This window comes from Lutra lutra, chromosome 13 (genome assembly GCF_902655055.1).
Source record: "Lutra lutra chromosome 13, mLutLut1.2, whole genome shotgun sequence".
Lineage (NCBI taxonomy): Eukaryota > Metazoa > Chordata > Mammalia > Carnivora > Mustelidae > Lutra > Lutra lutra.
Window position 1 is genome coordinate 83,292,951 of NC_062290.1, and position 9,109 is coordinate 83,302,059.

The window sequence follows — 9,109 nt, forward strand, 5'->3', positions numbered from 1 at the left end:
GAAAAACCTTGTTTCTCCTTGGTTGGCTGGGGACTCCTTCCACCATTCCTTCCTGGCCCCGTTGAATGCAGAGAACGCAATCCTTCTCAGCCTCCCAGGTGCTCTGCTGATCGGGGATGCTTCGGCTGCTGGGGGTGGGCATGGAGTGGCTGTCTCGTCCTTGCTTGCCTGGTATCGATTTCCCCTCTTTGCTAATACCCCTGCTTGGCCTGAGAATCCTCCCACTCTCATTAATGCCAGTCTTGGTGGTTCCATTAGGGGACCTCTCATGGCCAGGGGGCAGGTCTGTGAACCCTGTCCTCATACACTGGCCACTGTGTGGAGGTGCGTGGAGACTGAAATGTCCAACTGATTCATCCTCACAGCCGGGCTTGGAAAAGATTGCCCTTTAATTCCTGCTTCTGAGGTCACTGGGGAAGCCTGGGTTCCTGCCCTTCTCAAGACCTTAGCTTTTCCTTCCATCCCGGTGGCTGTTCTGTGAATTCCTCTTTCACTTAAGTTGGTCAGAGTTGGTGCCTTAATGGCTGTTGGCCTGAGATGACAAGAGCACTAGATGGTCTGAAAGGAATTTTAATCAAGGGAGACACAATTGGGCCAGTGTTTAAGAAAGAGCCCGGGAGCCCGGGTGGACAACAAGATAGAGCAGGAAGGACTGAAGGTTGGCAGAATGGTGAGGAGGCCGTGGCAGTGGGCCAGCCGACAGGCGACAGCAGTTGGAGCCAGGTGGAGGGCTGAGGGGATGGGACAATGGGATAGATTCCAGGGATCATCTTCTCTTGAATGCAGGTGCCTAACTGAGGTGGATTTTGTTCTGTATGGACAACTGTATGTGAAGATTTCTTTTTCACGTAGAAACTTATGTCCAGGGCACCAAGAAAGCATCTTCAGAGCGAAGGCTCTGACTGCTCATAAAATGATTGCTCACTCCTGGAATCTTGATCTGGCAGGTGTGATGGTTAGTTTTATGTGTCCACTTGGCTGGGCGACAGTACTCGGTAGTTTAATCAAACACCAATCTAGGTGTGGCTGTGAAGGTACTTGGCAGACACGGTGAACATCTGTAATCTGTTGACTTTAGGCAAAGATCACCCTGAGAACATGGCTGGGCCTCATCTAATTAGTGGAGAGGCTTGAGTAAAAAGTGAGATTCTCCAAGAGAAGAGGAAATTCTGCCTGGAGACTATAGCATCAACTCCTGCTTCAGTTTCCAGCCTGTCCTATGGGTTTCAGATTTGTCAGCCCTGATGAAGCGTGAGCCAATTCCTAAAAATGAAATCATTTATCTATCTATCTATCTATCTATCTATCATCTATCTATCTATCATCTATCTACCTATCTATTATCTATCATCTGTCATCATCGTCTGTCTCTCTATTGCCCCCTATTGGATCTCTTTCTCTAGAGAACCCTGACTGGCCCGGTGGGTGACACTCAGGGCTCCCAGTGCAAACAACAGAACTCCCTCCAGCCTGTTTAAACAGGAAGAAACTTATTAGGGACACTGCGCAGCTCATGGAAACATTGGCAGGACTGGAGAATTAGGCTTGGAGGCTTTGTGCCCAGGAACAGCAGCCACTGGTCCTGGAAAGATGCCTCTGTTCTTCCCACTGGACACAGGCATCTTACATGGCACCCCCGTTGCCAAAACGCCCCTCTTGCTGCCCCTGAGACCTGGTGGTGGCTCCAGCCCCCCCCCCCCCTACCAGAAAGTGGATTCATTCTGCATGGTGCCTGCCTCCCTGCTTTTCTCTACTTGGAATTTAAGCTATTTTTATTTCATGTCTGATTAGTGGAGCCTAGCTCCCATACCTGTACTCTAGCTCCAAACAGCGGAGGGAGTGTTGTTTCTGGCTTGCCCCCTGCCAGGGAGGGACCCCCTAATGTGGGAAATTCATGCATAGGAAGGATGTTTAAAGGGACCGGGAGACAGGGAAGGTCTACCTCAGTGGATCTGAGCATTCTTAGGTCTGTTTTGCCTCTGTGGGCTCTATCTAGCCTCAGAACACTGCAAAGACCATTGCAATGATACCATTGTTGGCCCGGCCGCAGCTCAATGGAATTGCAAGCAAAGGACATAGGAAGCGAAATTCCAGAAGTCCAGGGCAGTAGAGGTGCAAAGACGGTAGAGTACACATAGTCTACTTTTTCTAACACCGTTTGAGTAAAAGGTGTAAAAAATGCCAGACACGCCTACAACTGACTTTCCTGCGTAATCGTGCTTATCCTATAAAAATGGACTTTAAAATAGTTTTGTGTGAATGACAGTAAAGAATATTAAAGTTTCAACGATACTTTTACAGAGCACTCTCAAGGGAACTACAATAAAACCTTTGCTCACGATCTTGATTTTAGTTGTTATTTGTGTTTCCTTTATTCAATAAGTTGCTTTCCTCCCAGATTGGGTCCAAAAAAATTTTTTTTCCCCTCTCTCAATCTTTCTACATTTGGTCAAAAGGACTTTTGAACCCATTGGCACAGCTTCAGGCTTAAGATTTTGGGTTTTAGGACAGCGTGGTGGTACATTCTTGCGGACTTCTATGGCAGGTCTCCCCACTCACCCCCCTCCCCTGCCGCCTCCTTGGAGTGTAACATACATACAACCAAGTGTGCATACCTCAATGGCTTTTTATGTAAACTCAAGCAACCACCAAGAATTCAAGATACAGAACATTTCCAGTACTGTATGCTCTTTTGCGCCCTTTCCTAGTCAAAACCCTACAAAATGTCACCACTCTTCTGACTTCCATCCCTGCTGGTTAGTTTTGTCTGCTTATAAATTTCATTTGAATAGAGTCATACAGTATGTATTTTTGTGTGTGTCTGGCTTCTTTTGCTCAAAATATCTGTTGATATCTGTGTTGCTCTATAAGCAGTTTGATATTTTTTAATTGTTTCTAAGGAATGTATACCACCACGGATTTATCTAGTCTTCTGTTGATGGACACTGGGGCTTGTTTGCATTTTTTGACTCTTATGAATAAAGCTGCCTCAGTGGCAGATTTTAACTTATAACGAAGGGTCTATTTAAAATGTCATCTTTTATCACATTTATTATGGGAAATGGTTCTTGTTCTCTATTCAAAATCCCCTGCTGCCTCTTCTGCTTTACAGCTTGATGGAAAGAGAAAAGAGATTCCCAAGTGTGATATGCCCCATTAGAGAAGGAGAAGGAAATAGAAATTAATTGACAGCCTGCTCCATGGCATGTACTCTCCTTGTCGATTTCATTAACTATTACTTAGCCCCACAAGTTTTCCTGTTTCACCGAGGACACCGAGATGCAGAGAAATAAGGACTTGTCCACACTCCTACAGCTGCAAAGGGTGGGAGACAGCAGTGAAGTTCTGATGTGTGGCCCGATTTCCACCATGTGACCCATCAAGACCTCCAGAGCCAGACACTGGAGATGAGATGAGGGCACAGAGGGTGCAGATGAGGGCACAGAGGGTGCAGGTGCAGTGATGTTAATACACTTCCAGATGATTCTGTTAATAAGCCTCAGATGGAGAGACCTCTGCGGCACATCGTGTGGCTCTTGGTCATTCTTCTCCTCTTTAGATGGGCAACGTTTTCTTTCCTTTCCCCATGACTCACTTTTTCCAGGCTTGCTATCTCTTTTTGGATCTATGACTTGCATTTCGTACAACATGATGATGATCACAGAAAACCCGTTTTCTGAAATCTGAAGAGCTGTGTGCATTTATCTTTCCGTTGCTGCTGCCTGCCCCCTGCCCCTCCCTTCCAGCCGCAGCTGTGAAGCCCCAACCCTGAGCTCTGCTCCTCCCCCACCACGGGACACCCAAGTGCCTGCCCTTGAGTATCTGGTCTTGTTCTCAGTTCTTGCCTCCGTGGGAGGGACTCAAGACAGATCCCAGTTTCTTCCTCCTCCTCCCTCATCCTGTGGGGTGGGGAAGGGGCTCTGGCAGTTTTCTTTTCTTTCTTTCTTTTTCTTTTTTTTTAAATTATGGTAAAAAATACATATAATATAAGGCTAACCACTTTAGAAGTTTTATCTTATTTTTTTTTTTTTAAGTAGGCTTCACTCTCAGCGTGGTGCCTAAGATGGGGCTTGAACTCACGACCCTGAGATCAAGATCTGAGCTGAGATCAAGAGTCAGGTGCTTGGGGTGCCTGGGCAGCTCAGTGGTTGCCTTCGGCTCAGGTCATGATCCCCAGAATCCTGGGATCGAGCCCCACATTGGGTTCCACGCTCTGCGAGCCTGCTTCTCCCTCTCCCTGCTGCTCCCTCTGCTGTGCTCTCTCTCTCTCTCTGTTAAATAAATAAATTAAATTAAATTAAAAAAGAGTCAGAGGCTTAACTGACTGACACATCCAGGTGCCTCCACTTTGGGCATTTTAAAGTGTACTACTGAGAGGCATTTAGTGCATTCACAGTGATGCACACCTTCACCACTATCTAGTTCCAGAACATTCTCATGATCCCAAAAGGGAACCCTGTACCCACTAAGCCATTCCTCTCCTTTCCCTCCTCCCCATTTCCCCTGCCCACCACTAATTTGCTTTCTGTCTGATAGTGTTTTGAGTGCTCGCTACAGGCCAGGCATTGTGCTTATTGTGCTAATCTCTTCACACACAATATCTTATGAACCATCACCAAGCAGCTCTGGAAACTGGGGTTCTTTCTTGCATTTCCAGATGAGATGATGGGGTTCAGAGAGGTGACTACAGTGAAGTCATAGAGCCTGTAAATGGCAGGGTCTAGACCAGACCGTCGCACCAAGGGCTGTGTCCAACCTGGTAATTGATGACTAAGACCTCAGAGCTTTTCCTATGACGAACGAAGCTTAAGTCTGGGTGACTCCTAAGCCTGTATTCTTTCCATTTTGAAGGTCAGCGGTAACAAAAAATGTGGTTAGCACACATTCAAATGACTTAGGTTTTAGGGATTTTCCAGGATCTGGGATGCTGGGTTAAGGGAAGCAGATGGAGGACAGCTGCTTTTATCCCAGAAAATGTGACCCAAGGCACCATGTCAGTCGTCTTCAAGATCTCTTTTTCTTTTTATTTTTTATTTATTTATTTGAGAGAGAGTGAGAGAGAGCCAGAGAGAGAGTACAAGCAGAGGAGAGGGACAGAGAGAGGAGCAGACTCCCTGCTAAGCAGGGATCCTGATGCGGGGCTCAATCCCAGGACCCTGAGATCAGGACCTGAGCTGAAAGCAGATGCTTAACCGACTGGGCCACCCAGGTGCCCCGCCCTCACAGAGCTTTGAGATGGCATGAAGAGCCACAGACTATGAGGCTGGGGGTCTCATGAGGGGGTTCTAACAAGTGCCAGATGCTTGATTCTTGTCCATTGGTCATTTAGGGGTCTGTCTTCAGGACCTTGGGCTCCTGGTCCCCGGGACCATGTAGACTGACTTCCTTTGTGATTCCAGAAATGAAAGAAGCAAGCACAGTCTTCTGTTTGTGCACAGAAATAAAGTGGGTGTTATCAGACTTGACAGGAAAGTTATAGTATGTCCCATTATCAAGGCAATATTTTCCTGGCCTTTGAGCTGTTAATGCAAATCTATTTGGGATAATTCATCTACATCATACCAAACATATTAAAGTGCATGCATATGCCACATTTCATGTAATTTGCATACATGTTGAAGTGGGTTTTACTTGACTAGTTAACATATTACCTTGTGTAAACATTTACTTATACATTTATAATTTTATAATTTTATTCTAACATTTTGGACAGTACATTCTTTCTTCCAAATCTTAAATAATTGCATAAGCCTTTGAGAAGCTCAGTGACCATCAGGCAATGCACCCATGGGTTTATTGAAAGGCTTGGCTCTGCCTTTCCCTCTGGAAGCCTGCGTCAGTCACCATTGTTGGGTGGCATTCTCCTCATGGTCTGAATCTGAGCCTCCTTATCACGCAGCCCGACAAAAATCAGAGGTGAGTTCTCTACTGATTTGGGAGAATATAAACACACATTTCCCCAGTTAAGTGTTTCCAATGAGATATCTTTACAGATCTTGCTTTAAGAAATATAGCTGAATTGGGGCACCTGGGTGGCTCATTTGGTTAAGCCGCTGCCTTCAGCTCAGGTCATGATCCCAGAGTCCTAGGATCGAGTCCTGCATCAGGCTTCTTCCTCAGTGGAAGCCTGCTTCTCTCTCTGCCTCTGCCTGTCACTCTGCCTGCTTGTGCTCTCTCTCTCTCTCGCTCTGTCTCTGACAAATAAATAAATAAGTAAAATTTAAAAAAATATAGCTGAATTGGTAGCTGACAAATATAGCTGAAATGGCAGCTGTGTCTCACACATTAGCTCGCCTGGGCACTTCTTTATTTTTATTAAATTTTTAAATTCAAATTCAATTTAATTAACATAGGCTGCATTATTAGTTTCAGAGGTAGAATTTTTAAAAATATTTTATTTATTTATTTGAGAGAGAGAGAGAGAGAGAGTGCACAAGCAAGGGGGAGGGGCAGAGGGAGAGGGAGAAGGAGAAGCAGGCTTCCTGCTGAGCAGGGAGACCCATGCGGGGCTTGATCCCAGGAGCCTGTGATCATGACCTGAACCGGAGGCAGCTGCTTCATCGACTGAACTACTCAGGGGCCCCTCAGAGGTAGAATTTAGTGATTCATCAGTTGCATACAACACCCAGTGCTCATTACTTCAAGTGCCCACCTTAATGCCCATCACACAATTACCCCATTCCCCCAACACACCTCCCCTCCAGCAACCCTCAGTTTGTTCCCTATAGTTAAGAGGCTCTTATGGTTTGCCCCCTTTTCTATTTTCATCTTATTTTATTTTTCCTTCCCTTCCCTATGTTCGGCTGTTTTGTTTCTTAAATTCCACATATCCATGAAATCACATGGTATTTGTCTTTTCTCTGACTTATTTTGCTTAGCATAATAATAGTCTAATTCCACCCATGACATTGCAAAAGGCAAGATTTCATTCTTTTTGATGGCCAAGTAATATTCCATTGTATATACATACCACATCTTCTTTAATCTTCCTAAATTCACATGTTGGTTTTGGTAGATATTTTTGCAGATTCCTTAGGCCTTTCTATGTACTTAATAGTGTTCTTGGACTAAAAACAATTTTACTTCTTCGTTTTCATATATTTGCCTTTTACTTCTTTTTCTTGTCATGCTGTATGGCTAGCACCTCTAGTGCAAAATTTAATAGAATCAGTGAAAGATGACATTCTTCTCTTGTCCCCAATTTAGGGTGATTGCATTTTGTTTTTTACTATTAAGTGTGATGTTCACTATAAGTGTTTTTGTGGAATGACCTTCATCAGAGGAATTTCCTTTTTATTGTGAGCTTACTGAGAATTTTTTTTTCTATTGTTGATTTTTTTGGTCAATGCTTTTTATGCATCTATTAAGATGATCACTTTTTTTTACTCTGTTGGTATGGGGGATTACAATGGTTGATTTTTTCCTTTGGTTTTTAAGATTTTATTTTATTTTATTTTTTAAAAGATTTTATTTATTTATTTATTTATTTATTTGACAGAGAGAGAAAGAGAGATAACAAGTAGGCAGAGAGGCAGGCAGAGACAGAGACGGGAAGCAGGCTCCCCGCTGAGCAGAGAGTCTGATGTGGGGCTCGATTCTAGGACCCTGGGAATCATGACCTGAGTCAAAGGCAGAGGCTTTAACCCACTGAGCCACCCAGGCACCCCTAAGATTTTATTTTTAAGTAATCTCTACAACCAACATGGGGCTCAAATTCACAACCCCAAGATCAACAGTCACATACTCTAACAACTGAGCCAGTCAGGAACCCCAAGTTCATGTTTTGTTGTTGTTGTTATATATATTTTAATTTAAATATTCTTTTTTTGGCCATATTTTTTAAAATTTCTTTTCAGCGTAACAGTATTCATTGTTTTTGTACCACACTCAGTGCTCCATGCAATCCGTGCCCTCTCTAATACCCACCACCTGGTTCCCCCAACCTCCCAGCCCCCTCTCCTTCCAAACCCTCGGATTGTTTTTCAGAATCCATAGTCTCTCATGCTTCGCCTCCCCTTCCAATTTCCCTCAACTCCCTTCTCCTCTCCATCTCCCCTTGTCCTCCATGCTATTTGTTATGCTCCACAAATAAGTGAAACCATATGATAATTGACTCTCTCTGCTTGACTTATTTCACTCAGCATAATCTCTTCCAGTCCCGTCCATGTTGCTACAAAAGTTGGGTATTCATCCTTTCTGATGGAGGCATAATACTCCATAGTGTATATGGACCACATCTTCCTTATCCATTCATCTGTTGACAGGCATCTTGGTTCTTTCCACAGTTTGGCGACCGTGGCCATTGCTGCTATAAACATTGGGGTACAGATGGCCCTTCTTTTCACCACATCAGTATCTTTGGGGTAAACACCCAGTAGTGCAATGGCAGGGTCATAGGGAAGTTCTATTTTTAGTTTCTTGAGGAATCTCCACACTGTTTTCCAAAGTGGCTGCACCAACTTGCATTCCCACCAACAGTGTAGAGGGTTCCTCTTTTTCCGCATCCCCTCCAACACATGTTGTTTTCTGTCTTGCTAATTTTGGCCATTCTAACTGGTGTGAGGTGATATCTCAATGTGGTTTTAATTTGAATCTCCCCGATGGCTAGTGATGATGAACATTGTCCTCTCAATTGATGCAGAAAAAGCATTTGACAAAATCCAGCATCCGTTCCTGATTAAAACGCTTCAAAGTATAGGGATAGAGGGCATATTCCTGAACTTCATAAAATCTATCTATGAAAGACCCACAGCAAATATCATCTTCAATGGGAAAAAGGTTGCAGCCTTCCCGTTGAGATCAGGAACACGACAAGGATGCCCACTCTCACCACTCTTGTTCAACATAATATTAGAAGTCCTAGCAACAGCAATCAGACGACAAATAGAAATAAAAGGTATCCAAATTGGCCATGAAGAAGTCAAACTCTCTCTCTTCACAGATGACATGATTCTTTATATGGAAAACCCAAAAGACTCCACCCCCAAACTACTAGAACTCATACAGCAATTCAGTAACATGGCAGGATACAAAGTCAATGTACAGAAAACAGTGGCTTTTTTATACACTAACAATGAAAATACAGAAAGGGAAATTAGAGAATTGATTC